This window comes from Dipodomys merriami, unplaced genomic scaffold (genome assembly GCF_024711535.1).
Source record: "Dipodomys merriami isolate MVZ:Mamm:240054 unplaced genomic scaffold, mDipMer1.0.p SCAF_396, whole genome shotgun sequence".
Taxonomy (NCBI): Eukaryota; Metazoa; Chordata; class Mammalia; order Rodentia; family Heteromyidae; genus Dipodomys; species Dipodomys merriami.
The window spans coordinates 64099-85763 of record NW_027205559.1 but is presented as its reverse complement, the minus strand read 5'-3'; the positions used below and the strand labels follow the sequence as shown (position 1 = coordinate 85763).

Genomic DNA, 21665 nt, shown 5'->3' with positions numbered 1-21665 from the left:
CGGGCTGGCTTTGAACCGCAATCCTCAGATCTCAGCGTCCTGAGTAGCTAGTATTACAGGCGTGAGCCACCAGCACCCGGCTAAAAAGTACTAAAACTTTTAAATACCATCAGTTACTGTTTTGTAAGAATCCCAAAACGAAATAAATTAACATGTAATCACTCCAAAATGCTTTAAAGGTAGGAAATGATAAAAGAGGTCTCTGTGAAGTAAAGTTTCTTCTACTTTTAAAATTATTCGTAAAGCCATGTGCTGGTTTTCACTCCTGTAATCCTGTCCACTTGGCATATCTACTTAGGAGTTTGAGATCTTTGGATAAGTGTTGGAAGCCAATCAGGGCAAAAAAAAAAAACCCATAAGATTATTTTTCAAAAATTTAAATGAACTAGAAAAGGGCCAGGAATGGAGATGTAGCTAATATATTAGCTGACCAATCTAGAGAGGAAAGGCCTAACAAGTCCTTGAAGCCTTTAGTTCAAACTCTGCTCACGCCAACAATCAGGTATGCACATGCACAAGCATGCATATGCACACACACACACACACACACACACACACACACACTCATTCAAAATATCTTCAGGTCAGTGTATTGCATTAATTTCTTTGTTAACGATATTATATGGGTAAAATAATAGAAAAAACTCTTCCATCTCAGAACATTTTTAAACTTTTTTATTGTAAAAATATTGTACAGAGGAATTACAGTTACATGAGCAAGGTATTGTGTACATTTCCTATCAAGCATTGTTACCTCCCCTTTGTTTTTCCCCCACCATCCCTTCCCTTCCACCTCCACAATTACACTCCTCACCACCCCCCTCCCAACTCCGCCTAAATTGTAAAGTTCGTTTTTCAACATAGTGTCTTGTGCATTTCATTGTTACAATGGGTCAACCTGTATCTCTATTTCAGCATTTTGTTTTTTCCCTTTCCCTCCACAAATTAGAGAAGTGTATATTCAAGACGCAGGTGCAACGACATCAAATACAGTGAAAACAGGGGTTATGTTGTGTGGAAGGACCATATAAAAAATTAAAAAATCACATTGTACGTTATAATTACGTTAGAAACAACAGCAAGAAAGACAGAAAAAACACTCGTGTTCCTATCTTGGAGCTCATTTAGCTTAACATTACCTTATCTAGTCATATGCACATAGTTTTTGACCATTTCTGCTTATCCCAGACATATATTTACTTAATGCTAATAAAAGATACCATGGGACCTATGATTCTTTGGACTTGGCTTACTTCAGTTAATATAATTTTTTCCAAGTTTTTCCATTTCGTAACAAATTGGGTGATGCCATTCATTCTGATGGACGATAGAATTCCCATAAACACACACACACACACACACACACACACACACACACACACACACACACACACCATTTTCTTGATGCATTCATCTACTGAGGGGCATCTGGGTTGGTTCTATATCTTAGCTATGGTAAATAATGTTGCAATAGACATAGTTGTATTGGTAGTTTTACTATCGTCTTGTTTGTTTGTGATCATTTGGGTGAATGCCCAAAAGTGGGATTGCTGGGTCATAGGGGAGGTCTATGTGTAATCTTTTTTTTTTTTTTTTGTGAAAATACTGTACAGAGGGGTTAAAATTACATAGGCAAGATAATGAGTACATTTCTTATCAAGCATTGTGACTTCCTTCTTTGTTTCCCCTTCCCATCCCTTACCATCTTCCTCCTGCCCCCCCAATCCTCCCTGCTCCCCCGCCCCCACCAAAGTTGTAAAGTTCATTTTCGACATAAAGACATGTACATCTCATTGTTCCAATGGGTCCTACTGTATCCCTATTTAAATGATTTGATTTTCCCCTTCCCCTCCACAAATTATACTGACATAAAATACAGTGAAAGCAGAGGTTATACTGTGGGGGAGGGGCATACAAAGCAACAAAGAAATAATCTTATAAATGTGTTAGAAACAATCGCATGAAAGAAAAAATAAACATGTGAATACATATCTTAGGGTTCATTTCCCTAACATCAACTTATCTGAACTTTTCTGCTTGACTCAGACATATATTAGATATTGCAAATAAGGGAAACCATGGGACCTATGTTTCTTTGGGCCTGGCTTAGTTCGCATAATATAATTTTTTCCAAGTCTTTCCATTTCCTAACAAATTGGGCAATGTCATTCTTTCTGATGGAGGCATAGAATTCCATAATGTATATATACCACATTTTCTTGATCCATTCATCTACTGAGGGGCATCTGGGTTGGTTCCATATCTTAGCTATAGTAAATAGTGCTGCAATAAAAATAGTTGTGCTGGTAGCTTTAGTGTGGTCTTGTTTGTAAACATTTGGGTAAGTGCCCAAAAGCGGGATTGCTGGGACATAGGGGAGATCTATGTGGAGTCTTTTGAGGAACCTCCATACTACATTCCAAAGTGGTTGAAAAAGTTTACACTCCCACCAAGAATGCATTAGGGTTCCCTTCTGGCCACATCCCCTCCAGCATCTGTTGTAAAATATGGACCGCTTCACGAATTTGTGTGTCATCCTTGCGCAAGGGCCATGCTAATTTGCGTATTGTTGCAATTTTAGTGTATGTGCTGCCGAATTGAGCACAGAACATTTTTTATATATAAAGTGGAATTGATTTTCTTAAACTAGATAATTCAACAATATGTAATTTCAAAAATATTGTTGTGAAATTTTAGAACCATATATTTCTTACATAAGCACATATTTAAGAATAAATTCAAGATTGATAATGTCAAAAACAAATTAATTCCGGATATTAGTTGTTCAAGAGATGTGTAGCAAGAGGAATTCAGTTATTCTATACAAGTCACCTGTCATAATAAATACTGCAGCAAGTGTTAAGGTTTGTTAAAAGTTTTAATTTTTTGGGTTGGGAAGCTGGATCAATGGTAGAACACATGCCTTGCTTGCATGAGGCCCTGGGTTCTAATCCTCAGCACCACATAAGCAGAAAAAAACTGGACATGGTGCTGTTGTGGCTCAAGTGTTAGAGTGCAAGCCTTGAGCTGAAGGGCTGAGGGATAGTACTCAGGCCCAGAGTTCAGGACTCACGACTGGACCTCCCTCCAAACAATTTAATGTTTTAAGTATGTTTAATTTTGGGAATTTGCTTATATATGCCAAAATTAAGACTTTTTGTCAGGTCAAAAAACTTTTCCATAAAGTATTTAAGATTTATGGTAGCAGACATATACTACTAAGTATGTCCATTTCAGAGTTTATAGAAACGCTACTAATGAGAAGTTGCAAAGTCTTTGTGTAAAGAAACAGAGCAAAGAGTTAAGACTTTTACTATAAAGTTTCTGTTAAAACTTTAGGGCTTCCATTCTTTATATTTAAGCGAGGAACAAATGATGATATAAGCCATATATAAATTATGAGATGAGACATAAGTAGTAATCTTAGAGGGCAACTTTAAAGACTTCTCATAGCCTATAAAACTCGTTGAACATCATAATTTTAGCCAGTTTTAAATGTACAGGAATATGAGAAATAGTAAAATCTAATATGTAGTACACTTGAAAGATTGGAAACACTGGTATTTGGTTTTTATTTTATTAATCATTAATATTTAATTATTGTTTTTCTTTATTTGTAGCATTCTTTTCCTTGTTATAATATAATACAAATTTTTGTAAGTTGTCATTACGAGGTACTTTGAGAATGTTACTGGGATGGCCAAACCATTTTTTACAGGTGCATGTGAATTTACAAAGAGCAAAATTAACACAATATTGATTAAAAATTTTCTCAAGTAGAGTCTGAATCAGGAGTGTTGATAAATGTCCACACCGAAAATCTTAGCCCTAGGCTGAATCAGTGGTATTACAGAGTTGAGGCCACAAAAGTGAAGAATGTGTTTTGCTTAGTTTTTTTTTTTTTTGTTTTTTTTTTTTTTTTGGTTGTGGGGCTTGGACTCTGGGTTCTGGATTCTGTCCCTCAGCTCTTCAGCTCAAGGTTAGTGCTACCACTTGAGGCACAGCACCACTTCTGTCTTTTTCTCCTTATGTGATGCTAAGGAATCAAACCCAGGACCTCATGCATGCAAGGCAAGCACTCTACCCCTGAGCCACCGACCCAGCACCTGAGAAACTCTATTTTAAAAAAACTCATCTAAACAACATTTGCTTTTTGCTTTGGGTTATATAATGAAATATATGAATATATTTTTATATTTTTATGTACTGTCATACTTCTAAATTTATACTAACTTCAGCCACTTTGTCCGTTTAAAAGTCATGAAATATCTCTGAGAGTTTGCTTCTGTGAACATTGTTTTTGCATTTATAATTTATTCTGAGTAATCTTTATTTTTTTCAAAATCACTTTATATTTTATGTTGATGGGTTATCATATATCCAATATTTTCAAATGTACCTGTAAAGTCTAAAGATAGCAGTATGAATATTCTCATACAGCTCTTGTTCATCTGTTATGCACTTTAAGAATTATATTTCTCTCTCTCTTTCACTCTCTATCATTTCCTCTCTTTCTCTTACATGCTCCATGACTGCTTCTTAGAATATCTGCTGGTCTACTATTATCCTTCAGAATCCACTGGTTTTGTGGGAACATGATAAGGACCATCAGGTACCCTTGGATTCTTTAAGAGTTATAACAGTGCCGTGAAATTATTATTTGCCATTCTAAATGGTAAAACAACAGATCTAGGAATTCCTTTTCACTTTTAGTACTATTATAAATTGTGTCTCATAGGAATCATTGGGACGGATAAGATACTTTAACCAGTGACCTAAAAGATCTTTTTCTTTTACAAACATCCTTTTTCTTTTATTATCAGTAAGTAACAAAAACAAAGGTATCCTATGGAAAGTAGGCTGAAGTTGTTCACAGGGTTGAAAAGTAAGGTAATGGGGGAAGTGAGCACAGATCCTCAGAGCAGTTTATCATGTACATTTTGTGAGAATGACAATGTGCTGTAAACTGTAGATTAAATCAACCACTGAACACCTGATATATATGTATATATATATATATATATATGCATATATATGTATATGTACATCTATTTAAGTATGCATATATTTGTGCAATTGCCCTTATGTATGTACACATGTATGTTATACACACAAATACACACATACATATACACATGTATACATGCACACATGAGAAAGACACATAGATACAGCCAACACAAGTTTCAGTACCTGCTGAATAAGCATTAGAAGGAATGCTTGGAACCAAATAGGTTGAAGATGTATTTGTCTCTAAGAGTTCTTTTAACGCTCCTCCTATCTCTTAAAACTGGTAGTTTTGACAGATTCGACTTGCAAAATACAGTACATGTGATAGCAAATCACTCAGAAATCTCAGTAAGTAAAGTTCATATGGTGTCTCCTTGCTCCCCATGGAATGCTTGCTCTTGTTCACACTCTCAGCAACCAAAGCAGCAGGAGAATACCCTGGTAAAGAATAAAGTTGTAAGGCTTTAAATGACATCCTTCCTTGAGCTCTTTTCCAACAGCCAGCATCAAATCCTAAGCAGATGAGTGAGTTCTCAGAAGACTGGAACTCAGGTCAAGATTTATCCAACCCATGTGAAAAGTTCTATGAGAGAAATGTTGACTGAGGTGTTGCTGATTTCGTGGCCAAGAAAATAAGAAAAAAAAGAAAGTATTTTAATATATTAAAATTTGAGAATAATTGGTAACTAATCAATAAATGTGTAGAATACAATTATAGCACCTGATGGATAAAATGGCAGGAACTCCCAAATACCTCTCAGTCCTATCTCTCAACGTTAACAGACTTAACTCTCCAATTAAGCAACATAGATTGTCTAGTTAGATTAAAAAGCAAGATCCTTCTATCTGCTCCCTTCAGGAGTCACATCTTCCCATAAAAACAAACACATTTTGAATGTGAAAATCTGGAACAAAATCTACCAAGCAAATGGCCCCAATAAACAGGCGGGAGTTGCAATCCTAATACCATATAAAATTGACTTCAAATTACAATTAGTGAGAAGAGATAAAGCAGGTCGCTACATACTAATTAAGGTATCTCTCCTTCGGGAGGATATTAAAATTCTAAATATCTATTCGCCAAACAACTGAACACCCAAATTCAAGCAAGGAACACTACTTTCCCTCAAATCCCACATAAATACAAAGACATTAATTGTTGGAGACTTTAACATACCACTTTCCTCACTAGATAGATCAACTTGGCAAAACCTCATCAGAGAAACCGCAAATCTAAACAACTGCATGGATCAACTAGATTTAACAGACATCTACTGAATATTTCACCAAGCAGCATCAGAATACACGTTCTTCTCAGCAACAATGGAATATTTTCTAAAATAGACCACATTTTAGGTGGCAAACTTGTGCAAATTTAGAAACATTGAAGTTATTCCTTGCATTCTCTCAGACCACAAGGGAATAAAATTAAAACTCAACAGAAAAAGCCACCAAAGAAAGTGCAGTAACACATGGAGGCTGAACAACACACTGATGAACCACTAGTGGGTCAGAGAAGAGATTAGAAAGGAAATTTAATGTTCATGATATTCAACAAAAATGAGCACACAAATTACCAGCTCATCTGGGACACATCAAAGGCACTACTCAGGGGCAAGTTTATAGGTCTGAGTTCTTACATCAACAAATTGGAGAGATCTGAAACCAGCAATTTAATGAGACAGCTGAGCCTTCTTGAAAAAGAGCAGCAAGATAAACCCCAATCCATTAGATGAAAAGAAATAATTAAAATTAAATCAGAATTAAATGAATTAGAATCCAAATACAACTATAGAAAGAATCAACAAAACAAATAGTTGGTTCTTCTAAAAAATTAACAAAATTGACAGACCCTTAGCAAATCTTATCAGAAAAATAAGAGAATACACCCAAATAAATAAACTCAGAGATGAGAATGGAAACATCACCACAGAAACAACCAAGATTCAGAACATTATAAGGGAATATTTCTCAAAACTTTATGCTAATAAGTTCAAGAACTTGGCAGAATTGGACCTTTTCCTAGCAAATATTGACATGCCATAATTAAACCAAGATGAGTTAAACCATCTTAAGAGGCCTAAATCAAGCATTGAAATAGAAACAGCAATAAGAGACCTCCCGTCTAAGAAAAGCCCAGGAGCAGATGTTTTTACAGTGGAATCTTTGTTTAAATAGGGATACAACTGAACCCATTGCAACAATGAGATGTACAACAAGTTATGACAAAAAATGATCTTACCAACTTTGGTGGTAGTGGTGGGAGATGGGAAGTGATGGGAAGGGGAAACAGAGGAGGCGACAACAATGCTTCATAAGGAATGTACTCATTACTTTGCTAATGTAATTGTAATTTCTCTGTATTTTACTTTCATAATTAAATAAAAATTGACATAACGTTTTGTACATCTCATTGTTGTAATAGGGCCACCTGTGACCCTATTTAAAACCTATTTTCCCTTCTCCTCCACAAATTATATCAACATCAAATACAGTGAAAGCAGGGCTTACACCCTGGGGAAGTACATACAAAGCAATAAAGATATCATCTTATGAATAAGTTGGAAACAATCGCAAGAAAAAAAATTTTTGAATGCTTATCTTGAAGTTCATTTCGCCTAACATCAACTTCTGGGGGGGGGTCGTTTTGGGGGGTTGAGAGGGGAAGGGATGATATTGGGAACCAAAGGAGGAGGCAACAATGCTTGAAAAGAAATGTTCTCACTATCTTGCCCGTGTAATTGTAACCCCTCTTTATTGTATTTTCACATTAATAAAAATATTAAAAAATAAAGATTCTATGCAGAATTATAGTGCATATTGACTTAGACTTAGATCTCTTTCATTTTCTTCCAATAATACCTATGGGAAGGAGAAAATTATAGATCATTCTGTTACTTTGGAAAGCTTCTGTTATTGATCACTGCAACAAATATTATGAAAATGAATCTCTGAAATTATTTAGAGAGATGACTTGAAAGTTACCTTTCTACACACTCATGCTAGTTCCCCAACTAAATCAGAGAACTTAAAATAAGTAACATTTTAGCTGGGAGCCAGTGGCTTATGCCTGTAATCCTAGCCACTCAAGTACTGATATCTTAGGGTGGTAGTTCAAAGCTAGCCCTTGCATGAAATCCCTGACACTCTTACCTTCAATTAATCACCAGAAAACCGAAAGTGGCACTGTGGTTCAAGTGGTAAATGCCAGCCTTTATCTAAAAAGCTTAGGGACATCGCCCAGGCCTGGAATTCAAGCCCCATGACCAAGAAATACAAAAAAGGAAAAAAAAAAAGGGGGGGGGAAGCAACATTTTAACGCTAACGTGCACATATACACAACATTGTCTAGAAATAAAATTATAACAGTCCTGGACTGGCAAAAAAGAGATTAAAGTGAAATTGGCTTCTATCATTCATGTAGACAATCTATACTGAGGCCAGGCTATTGGAGCTCACATCACTAACTAAAGGGGTAGAAATTGAGAAGATCACTGTTCAGAACCAGTGTGCAAGGAAAGTAATAAGATTCTCATAACATCTTAAAGCCTGGCATGTTGGAATGCATTTGTGATACTAGTTACTTGGCAGACAGAGTTGAAGAACTTAGCCTCTGTTCAGGCCTCAGCAAAACTGATAATCTATGAGCAAAGTAACTACATTGAAAAAAGGATTGTTATAATGGTAGAATACTTGTTCAGCCAACAAAATATCTAAATTCATACTCATTTCCTAAAAGAGAAAAAAAGCGAAGAAAGAGAAAAGAAAGAGAAAAAAAGAAAAATAGAATAGGAGGAGAGAAGGAAAGGAAAGAAGGAAGGAAGGAAGAAGGAAGGAAGGAAGGAAGGAGAAAGAAAGAAAGTAAGGGAAAAAGAAAGAAAGAAAAAAGAAAGAAAGAAAAAAGCATAGAAAAGAAAGAAAGAGTGGAAGAAAGAGTGGGAGGAAGAAAGAAAGGAAGAAAGAGAAGTATAAATAAAAACCTCAGCAGGTGTAAGATGTTAATAATGACCCTAAATACTTTTAGTTATAAATGACATCATTTAATTCCCTGGGAAGATACATTTTGTATCAAGCCCTGTTGTATGGACTTGGGACCCATGAAAGACCACCAGAGACCACGACCAATGGGAACAGCAAAAGAGACATTTATTTGCAAGCTCAAGCTTGGTCCTCCACACATCAGGTAACCGGTGACATTAAGAGTCCCAGAGCACAATCAGCACAGCTTTTATAGTACTGAACAAACAAGTTTAGGGAATTTCCTCACAAGCAGTTACAGGATTCGTTTGAGTCCACCCTAACTGCTCTGCCCTTTTTCTGAACTATTGGTTTTTCCTGTTCCTGGAACACTTGGGCAACTGTTCTTCTTTCTTAAGGGTGGGCAGAGTGGGTGGCAACCTGTATTTTTTTCTCTATCTTGGGGTTACTCTGAGGGCAGCTTATCACAATATGGTGTGGTTAATCTCAAATTGGAGTTACTTTGGCTCTTCATTCTCTCCTCTTCTAGAACAAGGGGAACAATCATGGTCTCCTAATAGTCACAGTCTTCTATATTTACAGTTTGGTATTGGGATCTCAGATCAATAGATGGACTGTGCTGATTCTCTTTTTACAAAGGACACCAATCTACAAGGTCCGATCTTGAGTAACAAAATTAACAGTAACAAAGGCCCTTACATTTTCTTCCAGCAATCCTGACTCCGTATACCACACCTAACTTACCTTTATACCAGCTGTACTCGTAAGCTCCAATTTTAAGACATACTCACACCATTTGCTACATACTTAAACTTTCTGATGTTTGTCTTCTTTACAAACATTTTAAGAAAATCCTTACTTTTTAAATCCTTTCTTATCTAGAGGATACCAATTTTTCCCTAATTCATTTCCTAAGTCTTTCTTTACTACACTCCTCTTCTTTACAATTCCTTGAGCTCCTTTGTGACTAGAATTTAAAACTGCCCATTTTTCCTTCGACTTGTGGAACCAAGTTCTCTCAGAAAGCCTCAAGGCACCAGTGGGATGAAAAGCTTCCTAGATTTTAAGGCTAAGATTAGGGCTGGTTCTAATTCCTCCTCCTACTTCCATTGATTTAAAAAAAAATCTCTCCTTTATCTTTAAAACACACCCAGGAGGAAGCAGGTTATTACCATACCAGAGCCAAACTAGGCTGTGACACTGATGTACGTAAGACAAGCCAGTGATATACTTGACCCCATTATCCACTGTGGGAATAGAGAGGTTATTGGATATCACCAAAAGAATGTCCCATAAGATCTTAGTATTAGCAGCGTTCAACCAGGAAGCATTTTCAGGTGATGGAATCAGGCAGGAGTTGAGTCTACTTTTACCAGGGTGGCGGTAGTCTGCATGATGATATAGATTTCCTCCAGATTACTGTCAAGCTGTCATTGAACTTTACTCATTAGGGTGTGCAGCAGCCGCAGTAGCAGGGTCTCTCAATGGCTCCAAGGGACTGTCACACCTCATGCTGGGCTGCAAATTCCTACACAGACTGGTTAAGGATACATTGCATAGGCTTGGCAGGCTATGACCCCACTAGTTTTTAAGACTATTTAGATAATAGCCCAGGACAATTAACCAAGATAACAATTTTTTTTAAAATGAGATAGTTCTTTTAATGCTAGGATTTACTAGGCAGATATAGAGGGCTCAGGATTGTACTATTCTTTCCCATGTCTTTTCCTTCTGTCTATTTTGCCACATTTTTTAAAAAAGTGACTGTGGTCCCTTGTTCTTAAAAGGGGATGATGGGCAAAGATTCATCTTCTCTCACTTCTTCAAGCTGACTCAGGGCTGTTGTTCCTACCTAACCAGGAACCTATATACTTAGCCTATTTTACAAAGAGGTTACCAGGATTAGATGTCATTAAGAACAACATTTTAACTTTTGACAAATACACAGACCTTTTTTCTGACTATAGCAGTGTAGATTATTTAGCCTTCTGGTTTGCAAAAGGATCTGTCTGGATGACTTAGTAATGTGATCTCTAGTAACCTAAGAATGTCTGACTTACCTATGCAGGCCTTCAGACAGATATCAATAGAAATACACTCTCAGGTTTACAAACTTTTTCCTGAGCAGATGAATTTCATGTAGCTGGAGTCAGCTCAAAAGTTATTGCCAATTAGAGCTTTGGACACATACAGAGGTTGGGATCTAAACTATCCTCCACATTTTACAACCTTAGATTTTTAGTATTATCACAGATGACTGACTAGTTCCTGTCCCTTACAAGATAGATAATCATAGACTTTAGGCATGCTTACAAACTATCTTCCCATGACCTCCTGATTCTGACCAATTTTTGAAGGGCCACATAAAAATAACTCTAGGATTTGACATTATTTCTGCCATTCAAGCATTGGCTTACAATCTCTGGATGCTCCTCCATTTTTTTGTCCCAGGAGTGTCTTCTCCACCCTGGGAAAAATGCCTCATTGGCATTTCCCTTAGTTAGTTGCTGGACTTGATGTCAGGGCCTGAGTGCTGTCCCTAAGCTCTACAGCTCAAGGCTCACATTCTGCCACTTTGAATCCTTAAGCAGCTCTGCTTACTCTTTAAGCCTTCTGCTGGCTGAGTACAGGTGATAGTCTCACACGGACCTTTTTCTGCCCGGGCTGGATTCAAACCAGTTGCAAATCAATGAGTCACAAAAATGTGACTTTACTCCAATTAAAAGCAAGAAGGTGATCAACATAGATGTATATTTTAAGCATATCCTTACCTGAAACTTACTAAGAACCAAAGTTACATATGACAAACTTACAAGAATCCTCATTCTTTTTTGTGAGCCTGCTGGGAACTGTTTAAAAAAATACCTATGAGAGCAAACTGAAATAGTAATTAAGCAATTATTTTGGCAATCCTAATTCTTCCTTTTTGTACTTTGAGGGAAAAGTTTAGAACAATTTTACTTTTAAACTTTATATACAGAAATCCACTTTAGCTGCATTTTGAAAAATCCCTTGAACTCTCAAGGCTAGGTGTGTTACTCATTTCCTCTTGGCTGCTTGTTTTAAAACAGATACACATGAAATCGTTTAAACTCAAATAACATATTATCTTAATGCAAAAATTACAATCACCATCATTTTACCAAGAATCTAGACTTAACACATTTATGCCTTAAAAAAACATATCCAATGGCAGAATATCATTGAGAGCAAATCACGTTGTACAAATAAACTTTTTAACCCTCTTTTTAAGACCTTCTTACTTTTAATTTTAACACATCCAAGGGGCAGTTTTAGCAATGCTAATCGGATCTTCACATCACTCATTTTTACCATCATGTCTTCAGTGTCTATCTGCAGGAAAAAAGTGACAGAATAAAGATGGGCCACTTGGCCCTTCCTGTGGAAAGGACACGCACCCAATCCGACTCTTCAGCATGAGATGAACTGTGTTTGTGCCAGCTTGCCCTCTTTCACCATGCGTGGACTCCTCCCATGGCCTGTTCCACCATGCATGACCAGCTAAACAGCACTTTTGCCTGTTCACCATTCACTCCTAAAGATAGGTATTCTGTTAGCTTCTAAGTTTCTCCTTTTTGTTAACCCAGATATATTGATTACAGTACAAACAGCTTTATGTATTCTAAAATATCAGATTTTCGAATTTTCAAGTTAAAGGATCCTTAAAAAAACTAATTTTAAACAATGTCAAAATGCTTTAAAAATGTTTTGGTAATGTCCAAACCTCATAACCTTTTGAATTTTGAACTTAAACTCACACAATTGTTACAAATTGCTAACAATTTCTATCATGAACATGTTCACAAACACATACAAATCACACTCAATTTTCTTTAAGGGCCCCAAAAAGAAAATCAGTTGTACGTACATTTTCTAAAGTTTTCAAACAAAAATTTCTTTTAACTGAAGTAATTTTGTGGAGCTTCATTTTCCCAGGGCTTGCTTGTTTATCAAGGCATTTCACCAATTGGTATTGAATCCCTTCCATTGGAGGAAGGATGGGGGGGGGGGGGGAAGGGGGAGAGCCTGAAACTAAACTGGCCTGATTTTTATTCAATTTTATTTGTATTTATTTATTTTTCTTAATGTGTTTTTTAATTGTGAAAATACTGTACAGAGGGGTTACAATTACATGGGCAAGATAATGAGTCCATTTCCTATCAAGCATTGTAGCCTCCTCCATTGTTTCCTCTTCCCATCCATTCCCGTTATACCCCCGCATCCTCACCCAACCTTCCTCTCTTCCTCCCTCCCACCAAAGTTGTAAAGGTGGTTTTCAACATAACGACTTGCCGGGCGCTGGTGGCTCACGCATGTAATCCTAGCTACTCAGGAGGCTGACATCTGAGGATCGTGGTTCAAAGCCAGCCAGGGCAGGAAAGACCGTGAGACTCCTATCTCCAATAAACGACCAGAAAACCGGAAGTGGCGCTGTAGCTCAAGTGGTAGAGTGCTCGCCTTGAGCTGAAGAGCTGAGGGACAGCACCCAGGCCAGAGTTCAAGCCCCACGACCGTCAAAAAAAAAAAAAAAAATCAACATAACGACTTGTACATCTCATTGTTGCAATGGGTCCAAATCTATCCCTATTTAAGCGATTTATTTTTTTCCCTTCCCCTCCAGAAATTATACTGACATCAAATACGGTGAAAGCAGGGGTTATACTGTGAGGGAGGGACATACAAAGCAACAAGGAAATAATCTTATAAACGTGTTAGAAACAATCGCATGAAAGAAAAATAAAACATTTGAATACATATCTTAGGGTTCATTTCCTTAAAATCAACTTATCTGACCTTTTCTGCTTGACTCATACATATACTACTTATTGCAAATAAGGGAAACCATGGAAACTATGTTTTTTTTTGACATGGCTTACTTCACTTAATATAATTGTTTTCAAGTATTTCCATTTACTAACAAATGGGGTCATGTCATTCTTTCTGATGGAGCCATAGAATTCCATTGTGTATATATACCACATTTTCTTGATCCATTCATCTACTGAGGGGCATCTGTGTTGGATTCATATCTTAGCTATCGTAAATAATCCTTCAATAAACATAGTCGTGCTGGTAGATTTAGTGTGGTCTTGTTTGTGATCATTTGGTAAATGCCCAAAAGTGGGTTTGCTGGGTCATAGGGGGCTCAAGATGATTAAAAAATTTGGCCAAATAGCAGGGTATAAAATTAACCCTCAAAAATCAATAGCTTTTCTGTATGCCAACAATGAGAAAAGGGTGTCTAAAATTAGGAAAGCAACTTCATTCGTAATAGCCCCACAAAAAATAAAATACCCAGGAATTAACTTAACCAAAGGAGTGAAGGACATCTATGATGAAATTTTGAAAACTTGAAAAAGGAAATCAGAACAGAATTTAGAAATTGGAAAAAACTTCCATGCTCCTGGATTGGAAAGATCAACGTTGTGAAAATGGCAATACATCCCAAGGCTATTTACAAATTCAATGCAATACCTATCAATATTCCAACATCATTCCTCAAGGAAATAGAAGAGGCAATCCAAAAATTCATATGGAATAATAAAAGACCCCAAATAGCAAAAACGATCCCCAACAGAAAGAGCAGTGCTGGAGGAATATCAATATCAAATTTCAAACTGTACTACTAAATCCATTGCAATCAAAGCAGCTTGGTACTGGCACAAGAACAGACATCAGGACCAATGGAATAGAATTGAAAACCCAGATAATTGTGAAGCCAAGCAGCAGTCTCCTTTTCATTCGGCACCAGCGTTGGATGTTGACTGGCAGAGCAACAACACCTTTGCTTCAAGTAGTACAGACATGTGCATTCAAGTCTGCAAATTAGGACAATACAGATCTATTAAAACATTCCAGGGACATACATATGAAGTAAATGCTATCAAGTGGGACTTCACTGGCAATCTTATGGCCTCCTGTTCTGGTGACATGACTTTGAAGATATGGAGCATGAAACAAGATAATTGTGTACATGATTTGCAAGCTCATAATAAAGTAATTTATACTGTCAAATGGAGTCCAACAGGACCAGGGACAAATAATCCAAATGCCAACCTTATGTTAGCAAGTGCGTCCTTTGAATCTACTGTTGGGTTATGGAATGTAGACCGAGGGATTTGCATCCATACTTTGACAAAACACCAAGAACCTGTGTACAGTGTTGCTTTCAGACCCGATGGCAAGTATCTGGCAAGTGGTTCTTTTGACAAATGTCTGCACATCTGGAACACAAATAGTTGCTCTATTTCACAGCTATAGGGGAACAGGTGGAATTTTTGAAGTTTGTTGGAATGCAGCAGGAGACAAATTTTGAGCCAGTGCATCAGAGGGTTCAGTTTGTGTATTAGACCTTCAGAAATAGCGCTACTAGTTACAAGCCATGGACCAACTATGAATGTGTACATAGCCAAAATGACTGTCCCTGACCCATGTACTGCTACAGTCCCACCTGAACCATGGCTACTACAACCAAATCTAAGAGAAGTATATCCATGCAATATATATATATGTACATATATATATATATATATGTATATATATATATATATATATATATATATATATATATATACAAAATTGCACCCTGAAGATGACAGAGTTTTGTCCCAGTTTGTGAATTCTGTTCACCAAGTGTTGGAATCTAATCTGCTGCGCCCCTAAAATAGCATTTTGAAGTTTGGGATATGAAAAACAGAAGAGAGAAATAAATATACACTATAAAAGCAGACCCCATATGTACCAGAGTTTGGATTCTAATGACAGCCGTGTTTCTCCCCTTTGAATCAATCAGCAGACACCATTGATTCTATTCTTTTTTCCCTTCAGTAGTGAGCAGTTTGTATGTACAGAGAAAATGGACGTAACAAAACTCTCAGCAGTAGTTTGTTCTTGCTTTTAAATTTTGTTTTTGGTTTGATTATGGATGCATGAAGTAAGGGAGTGAATCAGTTTCTTGTTTATATTTTTTTCACCTTTTAAACAATAAAAATTTTCTTAAAAATACTTTAAAGCATTCTTTAGAAGAGGTGGATTTTTGGTACATTTTTTAGCTCCCAGAGCATATATTCAACTGGTGCATAGTGTGGAAGGGAAGGGGGCATTGGAAGTTAAATGAAAGCATAGGACCTTGGTCATGTCAAACTAGAAGAGAAATCCGTAAAGAAGGATATTATGCTCTGTTTCTGTTTCTATTTCTATTTCTCTCTCTGTCTCTCGGTCTCTATTTCTCTCTCTGTCTCACTATATTTTATTTTAGTGATATGGCTTAAATACAATAGGTTATTTTGGGGGACATATTTCTGCCAATTAAATACTAGAAGGGCCCAAATGTTTTGTTTTACTTTAGTTACCATAGTGAAGATACAAAAAAATCTGATGTTTTGTAACAATAAGTAAATTATAGATAAAGTGTGCATTATTGTGAAAAGGAGCAAAGTAGTTTGGGGCTTTTTAAAAAAATTGTTTTGCTTTGATTTTTAAGAGATTAAAATGTTTCTGGATGAGGAATAGCTTCTCAAAGTGTCCATCATTCTGTATAGAAGCTTAAATATGTAATGTAACCAAACTCCAGTATTAAAAATCTCTCATGTTATTTTCTTTTATACAAAGCAAGATAATGGCATATAACAACTGCCATTACATGGCAAAATGTTTGCTACCTTAGTTTAAAAATAATCTTTAAGACAAAAGACTTGCTTCAAGTTTTTTTTAAATAGCAGTGATTCAGAATTTTAAAAAGAAAAGAAAGTGATTGCACTAAACTCACTGCTGCTCTGATTCTGCATTTGTGGTACTCGTGACTACAAATATATATATATATATGCTGCTATTTTTCCCAGAAATCACTACTATATCCTGTCCCTTACTCTGTTTATATCAAGTATTTTCTTAAAGAATATAGGTATCAAATCAAATTTCCTCTTCTGCTCATGCAGCTAAAAGTAAAGTAATAGATAAATGTTAGCATGAACCATGCCTATGTGTGTGATTTAATAGAGTTTGTCATGATCTGTATAAGAATCCAGGACTATCAATTTTAAAGAAAGTAGTTGTCAAATTTTTATCTTAAAATATTTTAATTAAGGAATTGCCTATAATCATGCTTAGCAAATTTATAACACTACTTCTGTTACTAATTATTTTGAGGGCTTTACTAGTAAAAGTTTAACCTTTATTCTAAGTTGACCTAGAAATTTATTTAACCCAAGTAATGCAACTTTTTATTTTCAGCATCTGTTGTTTTGGTATTTTTACAAAATAACATTGATTGAAGCAAGTCTTAGTTTACTAAGGTAGGGTAGCATTTGCTATTGGTGAAAAGAATACGTACACTTAATTTCACTATACTGTGATACTGTAATGTTTTTTTTTTAATTTACATCCAGAAAGGCATTCATTCGCTATGGTTTTGTGCCAGTTGTTTTTAGGGTTTTGGATCACGTTAGAGGTATTTAGAACTAATCTGCCCTGTGACTTATGTAGGAAACCTAATATGCTGAGTATCTGGCACTTGATATCCTGCTTTTATTGCTAGAGGTCCACATCTGTGTTTGACTTATCTTGTTGTTTAAAAAATAAAAATAAAAATAAAAAAATCTGTGCAATATTTTTTAAATGTGCTCCCAGGAATAGACACAAATGTTTTGAGTATGTTTAAGCTGGATTTCCTTTAGGGATGCATTGTCAATTGCACTGAATTTAAATCTGAAAGTCAGAAGTGATTATTGATAGTACTTTTGTATTTTGATATGGACAATTTATTAATTTGGATACAGTTAATGACTTTTTCCCAGCTGATTTAAATGATAGTCAAGATATTCTGCAATATAGCTGCCAAAATAGCTACATTTTTATGATATGGTCATCTTTTCTGTTTTTTTATTCTTCTGCTATTTTACTTAAATCATAATAGCCAAGATAGGACATACATTTAAAGAGTATAAATTCAGAGCTTTATTATCCTGAAGTCTAGGGTCTTTCAAGTATAACCTTCTCTGAAAGGTGTTCATCTCATAAGCTGGTTCTTCATGATCATCCATGTGTTGGGTTTTGCTGCTGTTCTCAACATCACCAATGCCTGCTGTGTGCCACCGTGCTGCTCCAATAGACATGAATAAGATTGTCTCTAATTGAGCAGTAACATGATTGCAAGAGACCAAGTTTCACAGCCTGTAAAAGTTCTATATTTGTAGTTCTTACTCATTTTTCCTTCCATTTTCTCATGAGAACAATTTTTTCCTGAAGATCAGCTGAATGCAGTAATTTTTCTATAGTATTCACTTCAAATCATTATTTTTTAATCCTACCATTATGAAATTTAATCGTAAGAAAAACTTGACTGAATTCTTACAGATTTAAATAAAATAAGGAGCAGCTGCCACTGTTAAATGTCATAAAGCAATATTTTTTTTCTTCTCCATGTAGGAAGTCTCTTAAGTACTTATCTTTATTCTAATCCCCCATTCCTGTAATTGATCAGGTAATATCATTGATTTTAAAATGAGTTTTAGAAGTGGTAACTGGTAATTTCCTAATGGGTCTAAGCATGTATCAAATTCTGTTTTAAGGAATTATTCTCTAGGTAAAGAAAGTTTTAGGATTGAACACCTTTTACAGATACTGAAAGTGCTTCCTTTGTGGTGTAAAAAACAAATTATGGTGCAAAAAGTAATCATTAGATTGAATTACATGAAGGTTTTTTGTTTTTTGACATAAAAATGTCAAGAGAAAGGCCAAAGATTTGTACTTTTTCACTTAAATTATAAAGCACACCTTTTTTCCTTAAACTTCTTTCTGTAAAATTAAATTTAATGAGAGAGTACTATTTTTTAGGAGCTATCTGTTTATGTAGAATGATTTTGTTAAGAGTAATGTAAACTATTAATGATTAGAGGCCTAAAGAGGGCTGTGCATTTTTGTTATTTGAAGGAATCATAAATGACCATACTTTCAGAGAGTGAAAATGACAAGTTTTACTAGATGCTTAGAAAAACAAATCTCATGCTGTGCTACTTACTCTTTTAAGACCACTTTCATTTTCTTAAACACATTGTATGTTTCTACAGAACCTGTGTTCCTATTCACATAAAAAGGACGGTACTTGCAAATGGTGAATTACTATTGACAGTTTTGCAGAAATCTTGTTTCACTGGACCAACATTTTGGCATGGCAGCAAATGCCAACATTTTAGGGAACAGCAGCAAACCTACAGAGACCCTGGTTGTTGTTGTTGTTTTTGTTGCTGTTGTTTGTTTGTTTGTTTGTGGTTCCCTTCCCTTCCCTTCTCTGAATCAGCCGGGGTGTTTGGAGGGTAGGGAGCTTATGAATTACTGTTTCCAGTAGTAGCTCTGAGTGTCACGTTTAATATCAATTTTTTTTTTTTTTGTCGGTCGTGGGGCTTGAATTCTGGGCCTGGGCGCTGTCTCTCAGGTCTTCAGCTCAAGGCGAGTGCTCTACCACTTGAGCTACAGCGCCACTTCCGGTTTTCTGGTGGTTTATTGGAGATAGGAGTCTCACAGTCTTTCCTGCCCGGGCTGGCTTTGAACCGCGATCCTCAGATCTCAGCCTCCTGAGTAGCTAGGATTACAGGCATGAGCCACCAGCGCCAGGCTTAATATCAATTTTTAACATGATTCTATTTCAGTGTAGAAGAGAGAGAGAAAGAGGAAGTATTCACTTTTTAACACACTGATTTAGAAATTTGATGTCTTACATCAGTAGTTCTGAGGCATTGATAGCATCCTTTATTTCTGCCTTTACGTTGACAGTGTTGAAGCAGGGTGAATAAATAAACTAGGGCATATTGATCTTTTCTAGTGAGCTGCTTCATGATGTTTCCTTTGGACTTTCTGGATAAGTTCAAGAAAATGTTCTGCATGTTGTATTTAGTCTGATGTACTTATCCATCTCATTACAGACAAAAACAAACAGACTGCATTTTTTTAGCTCTGTAATCCTTGAATACAGACGTAATTTTCTTCTTTCCTAACTTTGACATTGTAGATACAATGTTTTCATTTAGATTTTTCCAAATCCTTTGGGTCTAATTCTGTGAACCTACCTGTAGCACTGGATTGAGTTGTCTGCATCATTCCTTTAGTTATCTGGTTAACTTTAAAACTGTTGTAACAGTGTAAACCAGCCAATGACAGTGTTTTGTACATGTTAAAGAACTTATTGTTCAGTTTTCATGATTATCGTGTAAGGAAGACTGATGAAGATGTTCTATGCTGTACTGGACATTTTAATTACAATGTATTTGGTTCCACATAAAAATGATTAGTCCCCAATAACTCTTTTATCCTTTCAAGGCACATTTTTAATTGTTGTTGTTGCAGTTTCCCTTTGCATTGTACTGCTTTGACAATTGTAATTTGAATCAGATCTGAAAGAGGTCCAGAATAAAATATATTTTGATATTAAAAAAAGAATTGAAAACCCAGAAATGAACCTACCGACCTGTAGCCATCTAATCTTCGATAAGGGAGCAAAAAATAGAATGGAAGAAAGACAGCCTCTTCAGTAAATGGTGCTGGCAAAATTGTTTAATTACTTGTGGAAAACTAAAGGTAAATCCATATATATCACCCTGCACCAGAATCAACTCCAAATGGATCAAAGACCTCGGAGTCAAAGCAGACACTCTGAAATCATTACAGAATATAGGAGAAACCCAAGGTCTCCTTGGCACAGACCGAAATTTTCTTAATAGAGATCCAGAAACACAACAAATCAAAGAAATGTTGGACAAATGGGATTGCATGAAATTGCCGAGCTTCTGCATGGCAAAGGACATAGCCAGCAAGATCAAAAGAAAGCCCATGGATTGGGAGAAGATCTTCACTAACCATACAACGGACAAGGGTATCATATCTAAAATATACCCGGAACTCAAAAAATTAAGTCCCCTAACAACAATTCTTCAAAGAAACAACTGCCCAATAAATAAGTGGGCTAAAGACTTTAAGAGAAACTTTTCTGAAGAGGAAAAAAGGATGGCCAATAGACAAATGTATAAATGCTCAACCTCCCTAGCCATTAAAGCAATGCAAATCAAAACAACATTGAGATCCCACCTCACTCCAGTTAGAATGGCTAGAATCAAGAACTCTAATAACAACAGATGCTGGAGGGGATTTGGACAGAAGGGAACCTTACTGCATTGCTGGTGGGACTGTAACCTTGTTCAACCACTTTTATCCAATTTTAGACAAGAGCACTTTACATTGTTGAGATTAGCTGAAAAGTAAAAACAAGGCACATATCCTTCTCTGTGACCGAACCCAGTTAGAGGCTGGAAATTTTATTTCCCCAGAGATGTTCAAATAACAAAAACACAAAAAACAAAACCCCACAATTAAACCTAGTACCAATTCTAAAATCGAATTAGAGAAGACAATAACCAAAGGCTGATTTTATTCCTACTAGAACTCTGTGCCATTCTCACTCAGCAAACTGAATCGAGAGTCTGCTGAGTGAGCCTGCCACTTTCAACCAGAACTTCCTTATCTAAGGAAACAGAGAACAGAGAACAATCAGGTCTCAGTGAATGGGATGACATCCCATCAACATTTGTTGACCCAGTGTCCTTCCAAGGTGGAAGAGAAGTCCCAGTCATTTGGGGGCAAGGGAAATAAGTCCCTAGCGACCATCC

At 36.2% G+C, this 21665-nt stretch overlaps 1 non-coding gene and 1 pseudogene across 1 annotated transcript; one reads left to right on the top strand and one right to left on the bottom strand.

The window, feature by feature from the left end:
- LOC138805483 (F-box-like/WD repeat-containing protein TBL1XR1 pseudogene) overlaps positions 1 to 15373 on the top strand; it is a 32152-nt pseudogene extending 16779 nt beyond the window's left edge.
- LOC138805491 (U6 spliceosomal RNA) lies at positions 2502 to 2605 on the bottom strand. Its single transcript, XR_011365557.1, has one exon. It is a non-coding gene; the product is annotated as a U6 spliceosomal RNA (small nuclear RNA).
- Positions 15374 to 21665: the final 6292 nt, after the last annotated feature.